Source organism: Rana temporaria, chromosome 3, assembly GCF_905171775.1.
Source record: "Rana temporaria chromosome 3, aRanTem1.1, whole genome shotgun sequence".
In the NCBI taxonomy this organism is placed as follows: domain Eukaryota; kingdom Metazoa; phylum Chordata; class Amphibia; order Anura; family Ranidae; genus Rana; species Rana temporaria.
In genome coordinates, this window is record NC_053491.1 from 138928560 (window position 1) to 138940987 (window position 12428).

Sequence of the window (12428 nt, forward strand, 5' to 3'; positions counted from 1 at the left end):
TCTCATGCCTGTTAAAAATTTCTCCATGATGTCACTTGAGGGTCTGCTACACTTCGTGTCTAAAAGAGTCACACGGGTGGGTTTGGCCAATCAGGATAGAGCATTATGTCTATCCAATCGGGTCTGTTCTCCTCGAAAGGGTCACGTGGTCCTCCGCGTCGGGCTGCTACTGGGGCTGCGCTGGGACAATCTCAAGTGATCGCGCCTCGCTGCTTCCTCTCTCTGCAGTATGCAGTATCTGCCGAGGTAAAACGAGCCCCCCTTTACGGAGCCTCGCGGCCCCCCAGGGGGGCGCGCCCCACTATTTGAGAAGCACTGCCTTAGAGGAGTGTAAGTCTTGATAAAAGTGGAGAAACCTATCGTTAATCACCTCTGGGGAGGTCAGCAGTCGGCCGACCGAGTCCTTCAGTCTACCCACATGCGTTGTTGCATATTGGCTCTTGACTAGCCAAGCTAGAAGCCTGCCATTTTTGTCACCATATTCAAACACCCTTTGCACACTGGCTAGGATGGATTTTTTAGGTCAATTCTAAGTAACGATATTTCCCTTAGGGTATATTGCCAGGAGACATAGTTATTTTGATCAGGGTTCAGGACATATTCTCCTTTTCCTGAGCCTGCTCCTCCAATTGCCTGAGAGACTGCACAGAGTTCCGTTTTCTTGCCGCTATTTTCGTGATGTACTCTCCCCTCACCCAAGCTTTAAATGCATCCCACAGAATCAAGGGCCCGGAGGAGTCCACATTACTCAAACAGAAGCGGAGCCCCCCGGACTATGAGCGGGCATGATCCGAGATAACACAAGAGAGGATCTCGGTGGATACCACCTCTCGTAAAAGATCTGGAGAGGCAAAAGCCAAATCTATGCGGGACAGCGTCCAATAGGTAGCCGAGAGGCAGGTGAACTGGGTATCAGAGGGGTAAAAATGGCGCCAAAGATCCGTTATGTGGAAATAAGTCGCCCACTGGGCCAGACCAGGGGAGGTAGGGGCCGAGGGCAGGAGTCTATCCAGCCCACTACACATAACCAAATTAAAATCCCCCACCATCAACACCCTATCCACATCGTACTGTGTAATCGTATGCATCAACGTGTGGAGAAAGGTAACATCTGCAGGGGGTGGCAAATATATTCCCACAATTATATACGGTGAACCTGAAATCAAGGCATGGACTAACACGTATCTACCCCCGGGATCAGTCTTAACCGCCAGGAGCTGGAAAGATAGAGATCTGTGCACCAGAACACGAATTCCACTAGCATAATTAGAGTAGGAGGCATGATAATGGGCACAGACCCAGGCCCTCCTCAACCCCATGACCCTAGGCCCCACCAGGTGGGTTTCCTGTAGAATGCAGATCTGGGGATTATGCTGCTGTATGTATTTGAATACTAAGGACCTTTTAATAGCAGAATTGAGGCCTCTTTAGAGCATGTTCTAAATTTTTAATACCCATTTTTTATGTTGTGAAAAATGCTCTGGAGCCCACACACACGATCGTTTTTAATGACATTTAAAAAAAAAATTTTTTTTTAAATCCCGAAAAATGGTCGTGTGTACGTGGCATAAGTATAAACACACAGAACCCAACCAAGTACATTATTAAACAAAAAAACAACAAAACAGTTCCTTCTCGGATGGCAACGGCCATCCAACCCCCCCCCCACCCTGTGCATCCTCAAACAGTAAGAGGCACATGACCCCAGAAACATGTCCAATGGACAAACCTATGAAAGAAATCAGGAGGCGTGGTACCCGATTAGGACATCAGTGGAACATAGTCATAAAATATTGGAGCAACAGAAAAATTGAGAAGCGAAAAACAAAAAGGAGGAGAAGATGCTGGAGAACTAGGGACACAGGCAGTCAGTAGGGACACACAGAGCGTGTCCAAGTCTATCATCTGGGTAAAAAATAGAAATGAACACTCACAGTCCGTTGCACAGGAACATCAAAACAGGGTAGTTGCAGTAAGAGCTGAGTGCTCAACAGTTAAACAGGATACCTTAACACAACGGCATCTTGGAGAGCACAGGAGAAGACAGTCCATTACAGGCCCCCACTGCAAAGCATCCCACAGTCATCAACGGTAACTGACCCCAACAACTGCTCACCCAGTCGGTAGCAGCCAGGGAAGAATCATAGGGGATGTAGGCTCATTACGGAGTTAGAGACTCCAGCCAGGTATTTGCATCCTTAGGGCTAGTAAAGATCTGCACCGTTTCTCCGTCAACCACACTCAGCCTAGCCGGAAACAGAATGCTGTATCAGATCCCCTTGTTGCAGAGAGCAGCCTTCACAGTATCAAAGGAGCGCCGTTGCGGCTGAGTCTCCAGGGTATAGTCCAGGAACATCATGAGTTTGGCATTGTGGTATGGGATGTCGCCCACCATGCGGGCCACCCTGAGCAGCTCATCCCTGTCGCGGAAGTTGAGTAGTCGGAGGATGAGTGTACAGGGGGGTGCCCCCTCTGTACCTGGTCATGGTGGTACTCTGTGGGCCCTCTCCACTGTAAAGTACAGAGAGAGCTGGGCAGCAGCTAACGCAGCAGATCCTCTGTGAAGACTGTCGGGTTGCGACCCTCCACCCCCTCCGGGAGGCCTACGATACTGAGGTTGTTTCTCCGACTCTGATTTCTGGCATCCTCCGCTCGTTATTCCAGGGCCCGTACCTTCGTTTGGAGAGCCCGGATAGAGGCCTCATGGGTGGTCACAGTGTCCTCCACGACTCCCACACGCCACTCAGCCTCTGTTATTCTGGAGCGGATCTTGTCCAGGTCTTGCCTCAGCAGCCCCACATCCAATTGTACAGCTTCTATCTTGAAAGTGAGGGCTGTCTGACAGGCTGTAATAGCCGCCATCACATCCGGAATGCCTGTCGAAGTCGCCTCTAGACTCTCCTCGTGGTCCGTCTGCGACTCAATATTGCTAAGGTGCGCTGGTGAATGCTGCGGGCCAGATACCGGGCTTGTCTCAACTGCGATACACAGTTTCTTAACCCGCTTTGGTCCCCCAGAGGATCTAGAAGGCATTCAAGGGCTGAAAAACCGACAGGGTGTAGTTTTTACCCAGATACAAATACAATTCCGGATTCTTCTCCAGCTCACATCTGCTCAGTCCGCCATCCCGGCCACGCCCCCGCGGGACATATGCAATTTTAAAGCGTAACATGTTAGGTATCCATTTACTCGATGTAACGTCATCTTTTATATTTTACAAAAAATGTATATTATATTGTATTTGTGTGCACTAAAATTCATTAAATTGTATTGGTTTCAAACAATTTGTGTTTGAAAAACAAAAAAAGTAGGATGTGTGTGCTTACAGTGAAATCATTTTCTTGAAGTCCACTGAAGGACATTGGGAGGTGAAAATCTTGCGCCAACTAGATATATGTAAATATAGTAAATTAATATTATTAAAGTGAATAATAATTAATTAATTAAATACTAATATTAATGAGCTGCTCCCAGTGGCGGAACTACCGCCATAGCGACCCACGCGGGCGCTATGGGGCCCGCAGCCAAGTGAGGATCAGGGGGGCCCGGTGAAGGGAAGAGAGAGGAGAGGAAGATGCGAGCTGAGGGCCCCATGGCCACTAGGGGGCCCCATCAGGGTTGCCAGGCTTGGTAAAAGCAGGGACAGTTTGTTGGAATCAGTGTTTTCTGACATCCATCACTGAATTGGCCACTACCGACATCATTTTGATGTACAAATCTCGAGATTGTAGCTGCCCCGCCTCTTCACTGCCTTCTCAGCCAATGGGAGCACAGTGTACACGCCCCCTTCTCCAGCGCGGCTTTTTTGACATACGAGCAGGAGATGCCGACTGCTGGAGAGATGAGAGGGAGGAGGGGACAGCCTGCAGTGTGGGGTGGATTGCTGCCTCATAAAAGGTAAGCTGGAAGAATTGTATTATCAGTGCTTACCTATGAGGAGGGGGAGGGGGGAGGCTGTGTAACAGCAGGGCTCCTCTTGCTGTTAGATCGTTTTTCTGTGTGTGAGAAGTGCCATGCTTCTGGGAGAAGGATGTGCTGAACTTCTCCAATCTCTGCTACATCTCCCTACTCATCACCTGCCCACCAGTACACAGGCACAGCCTCCTCTCCTGTATTACCACATGTGAGCTGCTGGGGCACTACAAGTACCAGCATGGCAGAAGGGGCAGCAGCAGTGTGTTCTATCAGGATGATTTTTGGATAAAAAAGTGCTGGTGTGTGTGTATATATCGATAAATATATATCTATATATACACACACCAGCACTTCTTTTCCAAAAATCATCCTGATGAGTAGGGAGATGTAGCAGAGATTGGAGAAGTTCAGCACATCCTTCTCCCAGAAGCATGGCACTTCTCTCTCTCTCTCTCTCTCTCTCTCTCTCTCTCTCTCTCTCTCTCTCTCTCTCTCTCTCTCTCTATATATATATATATATATACACACACACACACACACACATACATACATGTGTATGTATACAGTGCGTGTGTGTGTATACCAGGGGGCGGTCCGTCCATTAAGGGCACCATCCCCTCTATGTAGAATGTATAGATTCATGCATTGCATGAATCTATCCATGGCCACCCCCAATTCAGGTGTCCATCCCCTTTTAGGACGCTGGGTGCCTAAATTTCAGGGGGGGGGGTTTGAAGCACCTGATTAGAGCCCTAGGCTCTAATAGGCTTCACATTAGGGTGGGCTTGGAGTGCAGAGCACTCAGAGCCCATCCAGGTGGGTTTAGAAAAGCAAATTAATGTTTGCTTTTCTAACAATGAACCGCCGGCTCTCCGCCAATCAGGAAGTGCGGGTCTGATACCCATCATGTGATTGGCTGAAAGGACAGGCGCTCCTATTGGACGCCTAGCAGGAGAAAAGAAGAGGTGCAGGGAGTAAGCAGCTCGGCGCTGCCCGTCCCACATCTCACCGCCATCACCCACTGCCTGACCTGCCACCAAGATGGGGTAAGTGTCGGTCAGACAACAGGGGGGGGGGGTGCTGAGGGTCACAGTGGCTGCATTTAATGGCACGGTGGCTGCATTTAATGGCACAGTGGGCTGCATTTGATGGGGCACAGTTGGCTGCATTTGATGGGGCACAGTTGGCTGCATTTGATGGGACACAGTTGGCTGCATTTGATGGGGCACAGTTGGCTGCATTTGATGGGGCACAGTTGGCTGCATTTGATGGGGCACTGTGGCTGCATTTGATGGGGCACTGTGGCTGCATTTGATGGGGCACTGTGGCTGCATTTGATGGGGCACTGTGGCTGCATTTGATGGGGCACTGTGGCTGCATTTGATGGGGCACAGTGAGGCTGCAATTGTTTGCCCATGAGAGGCTTCTGGTGACTTTAGTGGGTCACCAACTCTAAGCCACTCAGCATGTCACAGAGCTTGGTGCCTCTCCGCATGGGTTTGCCCACATTCATGTTGCATCAAAAAAAAGATGGCGGCCATCTCTAAGCCTGGGGGCCCCATAATCTCCTATTGCCCGGGGGCCCCATGAGTTGTCAGTCCGCCCCTGGCTGTCCGTATCAGCAGAGAGCGGAATTGCCCGCTGTAATAGCTTTCATTAGAACTTCCAGTGTTCCCGGGGCTCATGTCACATAGCTCCACCTCTAGGTCCGGCACCTTTGATCGACAGATTGCCGGTCCAGTGTCGGACATGTGACGTCATCAAAGGCGTTGGGCTAAGAGGTGGGGCTATGTGACGATGAGCCCCGGGAAGACGGGAAATTCAAATGAAAGCTATTACAGCGGGCAATCCCGCTCTCTGCTGATCCGGCCGGCTTGCCTCTTTCTCTGCACAGGTGAGGCTGTATTGGGCACAGGCAGGCCAGGCTGTATTGGGCACAGGCAATGCTGTATTGGGCACAGGTCACGCTATATGGGGCACAGGCAGTTCAGACTGTATTGGGCACAGGCAGGCCAGGCTGTATTGGACACAGTCAACGCTGCATTGGGCACAGGTCATGCTGCATTGGGCATATGCAATGTTGTATTGGGCACAGGTCACGCTGTGTGGGGCACAGGCAGGCCAGGCTGTGTGGGGCACAGGCAGGCCAGGCTGTGTGGGGCACAGACAGGTCAGGCTGTATTGGGCACAGGCAGGCCAGGCTGTATTGGGCACGGGCAACGCTGTATGGGGCACAGGTCACGCTGTATGGGGCACAGGTCACGCTGTATGGGGCACAGGTCACGCTGCATGGGGCACAGGTCACGCTGTATGGGGCACAGGTCATGCTGTATGGGGCACAGGTCATGCTGTATGGGGCACAGGTCATGCTGTATGGGGCACAGGTCACGCTGTATGGCGCACAGGTCACGCTGTATGGCGCACAGGTCATTCTGCATTGGGCACAGGTCATTCTGCATTGGGCACAGGTCACGCTGTATGGGGCACAGGTCACACTGTATGGGGCACAGGTCACGCTGCATTGACATTAGGGCGGCACTGGGGGGCCCCATACAACATTTTGCTATGGGGCCCTGTGATTTCTAGTTACGCCCCTGGCTGCTCCCCAAAATTCAGTGAACTGAAGCAATGTTGGGTAAAGTGGAGACTAGGGGGTGCTGCAAGTGTTTAAATATAGCTATATACTCATAAAAATAGTGCAAGAAGATTGCATTCGTGACCAACAATAAATTAAATGAAATAACAGACAATGAATAATAACCTGAATAACCCCCAATCGTTTTTAATATAAAACATTCTACCACGTCACTTCCTGATGACGTGGTAACACGAAACGTACGTCGAGGCGCCTGGTCACGCACAAGCACCACACGGAATCTAGTGCCCAAAGGTTACTTCCAGACTATTCCAGAAGCATTCAGTTCATTCTAAAGCGCTCAAAAATCCAGGGTTAAAGGGTCACTAAAGGAATTTTTTTTTGCTGAAATGACTGTTTACAGGGTATAGAGACATACAAGTTAACTGATTCCTTTTAAAAATGATTCAAAATAGATTAAATTCTATCATATAATGTGCCTCTAGTTTCACTTTCGGTTTTAAACTGGTTTCATGTTTATGTGAAGTAAAGAGACCCACAGGACAAAAACAAACAAATCCAGGGCAGTGTTTTGTTTTTAAAATGAATCTAATTGGTTCTGAGGAGTTTTAGACACACAGCTTAGACCACAGTGAGAAGCTCCCATGAGATTTTTCATAAGGAGCCAGACAAGCAGGAAGTGTGGAAATCACAGCAGAATTACAGCTACTTCAAAGCAAAAACGAACAATGAGGACATAAAACCAGGACTGCAGTAAGGTAAAGGAAGCTATTTAGCTAAAAAAAAAAATTCCTTTAGTGATCATTTAAGATGTCTGCACCTGATAAGCTACAATTGAAGACACAAATTTCCAGCAGCAATGAAAAAAAAAATGGGAAGGCTCCCAGAGAAAAAAAACTGTTTTATAGTATGACTTTAGTATGACTAAAAAATAGATTTTGTAATGGACATCAATCAGTATCAACAACAACAACAATTGTTACCTCCACCCACAACAGTTATTAAAAGTCCGTACTCAGATATCACAACACAGACAAAACAAGACTCAGCTTCCTTAAACACCTAGAGTCTCGCGAAATATTGTTAAATCAATAGCACATATTAGCAAAATGGCTGTACAGAAATTGGAGAATAAACCCTGGGGGAGAGAAACCAGTTCTAATAGCACTTGCCACTGTGTATGTGGTTGTATATTCCTGACTACAGTTTTTAATTAAATAGCATAAACCGGAGTTAGTACTATTAACCAACCCAATTAGAAAAAGATTAAAAAGCATACATCTGAGGTATGCTGGTGGTAGAAGGGGTTATCCTAGACTGGCCTACAATTTTTTTGTTTGCCAATGTATAATTCTCCTCTATGTGGTAGCGTAACCCAAAGGCTAAAGATTTCCTTTGTTCCTCAATGGACAAGAAAAAAATGAATATTTTGTATTTATTTGTATTGTTACATTGAATTTTATGTTTTTGTATTGTATTAATTGTATTTAAAAAAATCTACATAAAGTGCCTAAATTTGACTTGGCATCAGTCTTATCAACTTATGATCCCCCTGCAAAGTAAACTCTTAAACCTAGTACACATGATCAGAAAATCATTAGCACTAGCACTAGCATTAGTACAACAATCTAATCGTTAGTATACAGCTTTCGAGAGCCGATCATGACAGTTCGTCCAAAAATATCAGAAGGAACAAATATAAAAAAAAAGCTTGTACGATAACAAATCCTATGATTTTCGTTATATCAGTACAGTTATTATCCGAAAAAAAAAAAAAAAAAACGAAAGAGCATAACTACGCATGCTAAGAAATTAAAGGATACAATAAAATACAAGTTGTATACGGTCGTACGGGAAAATTCGTAAGTTGTGTAAACTCTTCATTTTCAATATAGACTAGCAAAAAAAATGGACGATTCTTCATCTGATATTCTTATTGTGTGTGGGCTTTACTGAAAGAGGGAGGGGCAGCACTAAGTGCCAAGCAGGTATGCTACGTTGATATATACTGACAAGGAAAAGCCTGATAGGACAGTGAGCTCATGTCTGCAGTTGTTCCCTAATTGTCTATCAAAGGCTGGTGTAAGGGGAGTGACCAGGCTGTATTACTTAACTGCACAAAAAATATAAATTATAGGACATCTATAATGGTTTGGATCCATTTATTAAACTTTTTTTCTAAGATGTTGTACTGATGTTTTTGAATATACACTGTACACAAATAAACATTAAATACAAAACAATTGATTTACAGATCACTGTAGATTATCTTCAGAGACAGCACAAATAATATCTAGCATGTAGTATCTCTCTTTCTGAAACCTTGGGCACAGCAATCCGATAAGGGATGAGTCGCTTTTCAGTTCCATGCACACTGGCTTAAAAATCGCTGCTACTACATGAGTTTTGTGTTCTGCCTGTAGAAGCAATTCAATGTTATCCTTTGTGTCCATGCACATTAGGTCAATTACAGTAGGTGACCGCGATATTGTGTTTCTAACACAACAGCATCGCGCTGATTCTCGGCGAAATTGGTGCCGACATCTCGCACTCGCTGGAATAGACAAAGCACATTCCAGCGAGCGCGTCATAGAAGCGACGGGGATCCGACTTGGATTCCCGCCAATTCTAGGTGCGGCATTTGGTATGCATTCCTGAGAGGGAGAACTCCACGCCAATTTTTAAATAAAAAACCGACATGGGTTTCCCCCCCAGGAGCATACCAGGCCCTTGTAAGAAGACCCCCCCCAACGCCGAAAAAACCGACGTAGGGGCCCCCCTACAATCCATACCAGATCCGTATACAAAGCACGCTGGCCGGCCAGGAAAGGAGTGGGGACGAGCGAGCGCCCCCCCTCCTGAGCCGTACCAGGTCGCATGCCCTCAACATGGGGGGGTTGGGTGCTCTGGGGCAGGGGGGCACACTGCGGGGCCCCCCCACCCCAGAGCACCCTGTCCCCATGGTGATAAGGACAGGGCCTCTTCCCGACAACCCTCGCCATTGGTTGTCGGGGTCTGCGGGCGGGGGGCTTATCGGAATCTGGGAGCCCCCTCAAATAAGGGGGCCCCCAGATACCGGCCCCCCACCCTAAGTGAATGGATATGGGGTACATCGTACCCCTACCCATTCACCTGGAGGCAAAGTGTTAAAGTTAATAAACACACGACACAGGGTTTTTAAAATAATTTATTAGTCTGCTCCGGGGCCCCCCCTGTCTTCGTTAGCTCTTTTAGCAGGGGGGCTTCTTCTTCCGCTCTCCGGGGGGTCTTCTGCTCTCCGGGGGGTCTCCTCGGCTCTCCGGGGGTCTTCTCCACTCTTGGGGGTCTTCTTCTATCTTCGCCGCTCTCCGCTGTTGACTCGGCGCACCCCGGTTTTTCTCCCGCTGTCCGGTGCCTTCTCCTTCAGGGCTGGCCGCCGCTATCTTTGTGTGTTAGCTCAATTACTAGCAGGCGGCCAGCCCGCTATTCTGTGACGTCTTCTTCTTCTCTTCTCTTCTTCTCCCTTCTTCCGATGTTGACCCGGCGCCTCTTCTCGCTACAATGACGGGTGCGCGGTTTGCATCCGACTTATATAGGCCTCACAGTCCCATCATGCTCCGGTACCTACCCACGTGGGTAGGTACCACGTGGGTAGGTACCGGAGCATGAAGGGACTGTGAGGCCTATATAAGTCAGATGCAAACCGCGCACCTGTCATTGCAGCGAGAAGAGGCATCGGAAGAAGGGAGAAGAAGAGAAGAGAAGAAGAAGACGTCACAGAACAGCGGGCTGGCCGCCTGCTAGTAATTGAGCCAACACACGAAGAAAGCGGTGGCCAGCCCTGATAGAGAAGGCACCGGACAGCGGGAGAAGAACCGGGGTGTGCGGAGTCAACAGCGAAGAGCGGCGAAGATAGAAGAAGACCCCCCGAGAGCGGAGAAGACCCCCGGAAAGCGGAGAAGACCCCCGGAGAGCGGAGGAGACCCCCCAGAGAACAGAAGACCCCCCGGAGAGCAGAAGAAGAAGCCCCCCCTGCTAAAAGAGCTAAAGAAGACAGGGGGGCCCCCGGAGCAGACTAATACATTATTTTAAAAACCCTGTGTCGTGTGTTTATTAACTTTAACACTTTGCCTCCAGGTGAATGGGTAGGGGTACGATGTACCCCATATCCATTCACTTAGGGTGGGGGGCCGGTATCTGGGGGCCCCCTTATTTGAGGGGGCTCCCAGATTCTGATAAGCCCCCCGCCCGCAGACCCCGACAACCAACAGCCAGGGTTGTCGGGAAGAGGCCCTGTCCTTATCAACATGGGGACAGGGTGCTCTGGGGTGGGGGGGCCCCGCAGTGCGCCCCCCTGCCCCAGAGCACCCAACCCCCCCATGTTGAGGGCATGTGGCCTGGTACGGCTCAGGAGGGGGGGCTCGCTTGTCCCCACTCCTTTCCTGGCCGGCCGGGTAGCGTGCTTTGGATACGGGTCTGGTATGGATTGTAGGGGGACCCCCTACGTCGGTTTTTCGGTGTAGGGGGGGTCTCCTTACAACCCATACCAGACCTAAGGGCCTGGTATGCTCCTGGGGGGGAACCCATGTCGGTTTTTTATTTAAAAATTGGCGTGGAGTTCTCCCTCTCAGGAATGCATACCAAAAAAGCCGCACCTAGAATTGGCGGGAATCCAAGTCAGATCTCCCGTCGCTTCTATGACGGCTTTGTCTCCATCGCGGCAAGCCAGCTCGGCGCTGGCTCCCGCAATGGGGCTCGTAGGTGGTCAATCTCGCCGAGAAAGGGAGCGAGATTGACACAATATCGCGGTCACCTACTGTACAGGCATCTTTTGTGCTTAATGTTAAGAGGCAGAAAAAAAACCTTCTGGTTAACCCCTTTCACGCTAAAGGTGCGTTTCAGGCGTTTTAGCGCTAAAAATAGCACCTGTAAAATGCCTGAAAAGCACCTCTCAAGCCTCCCCAGTTTGAAAGCCTGAAGCCTCGTACACACGACCAAGAATATCGACGGGCAAAACACATCGTTTTCCTCGTCGAGTTCCTTGTTAGGCTGTCGAGGAACTCGACAAGCCAATTTTCTCCATTCCCGTCAAGGAAATAGAGAACATGCTCTCTTTTTGGCTCGTCGTTTCTCGACAGTTTCCTCAACGAAAATGTACACACGACCGGTTTCCTCGGCAAAAAAATATCTCCCAGCAAGTTTCTTGCTGGTTTTTGCAGAGAAACTCGGTTGTGTGTACAAGGCCTGAGTGCTTGCACACTGGGGCGGTGCGCTTGCAGGTAGGAAAAAAAAGTCCTGCAAGCAGCATCTTTGGGGCGGTGCGGGATATACCACTACTAAACTGCCCCTGACATTGAAATCAATGGGCAGTGTTGCCAAAGCGCCTGCAAAGCGCTTCCGCAGAGACGCTTTTTGGGTGCTTTTAACCCCTTGTTAACCCATTCTTTGTGGTTAAAAGCACCCCACTCCTGCCTGCACAGCGCCAGTAAAGCACCACTAAAACTAGCGGTGCATTACTGCTAATGCAGGCGCTCTGAGTGGGGAAGTAGCCTAAATTCGTGTTTTTTTTCTGCCAAAGGAACTGGTATTGTTTTAAGCCGTGTGCATGGAGCCTTCTTGTGTTTTTAAATTTCAGTGTGAGCTATAGCCTTATGTAAGTAACAAATAACCACTGTTTACATTTTTGATTTTTTAGTTCAGACAGTAACAAAGAAAGAAATACATTCAAACTGCGCATTCCCTTATGTGGAAGCTCCTCCTATCTGCCGTATATTGTGATGAGGATAAGTAGACAGTTTACAGTTCTTACTTCCTTAAGAAATATCATGTAAAGTCACATGTTTAAGTCACCTTTTCCATACTACCATAAGGCCACGTCACATCTTCACAATCACAAGGGTTAACCTAGCTGAGCTAATTACAGGCATACCCCACTTTT

At 48.6% G+C, this 12428-nt stretch overlaps 1 protein-coding gene across 2 annotated transcripts in view; it reads right to left on the reverse strand.

Annotated features, from left to right (window-relative positions):
* The window catches only part of RELN (reelin), a 538933-nt gene that overhangs the window by 235048 nt on the left and 291457 nt on the right, over positions 1 to 12428 (reverse strand). The gene's annotated exons all lie outside the window — the stretch shown is intronic.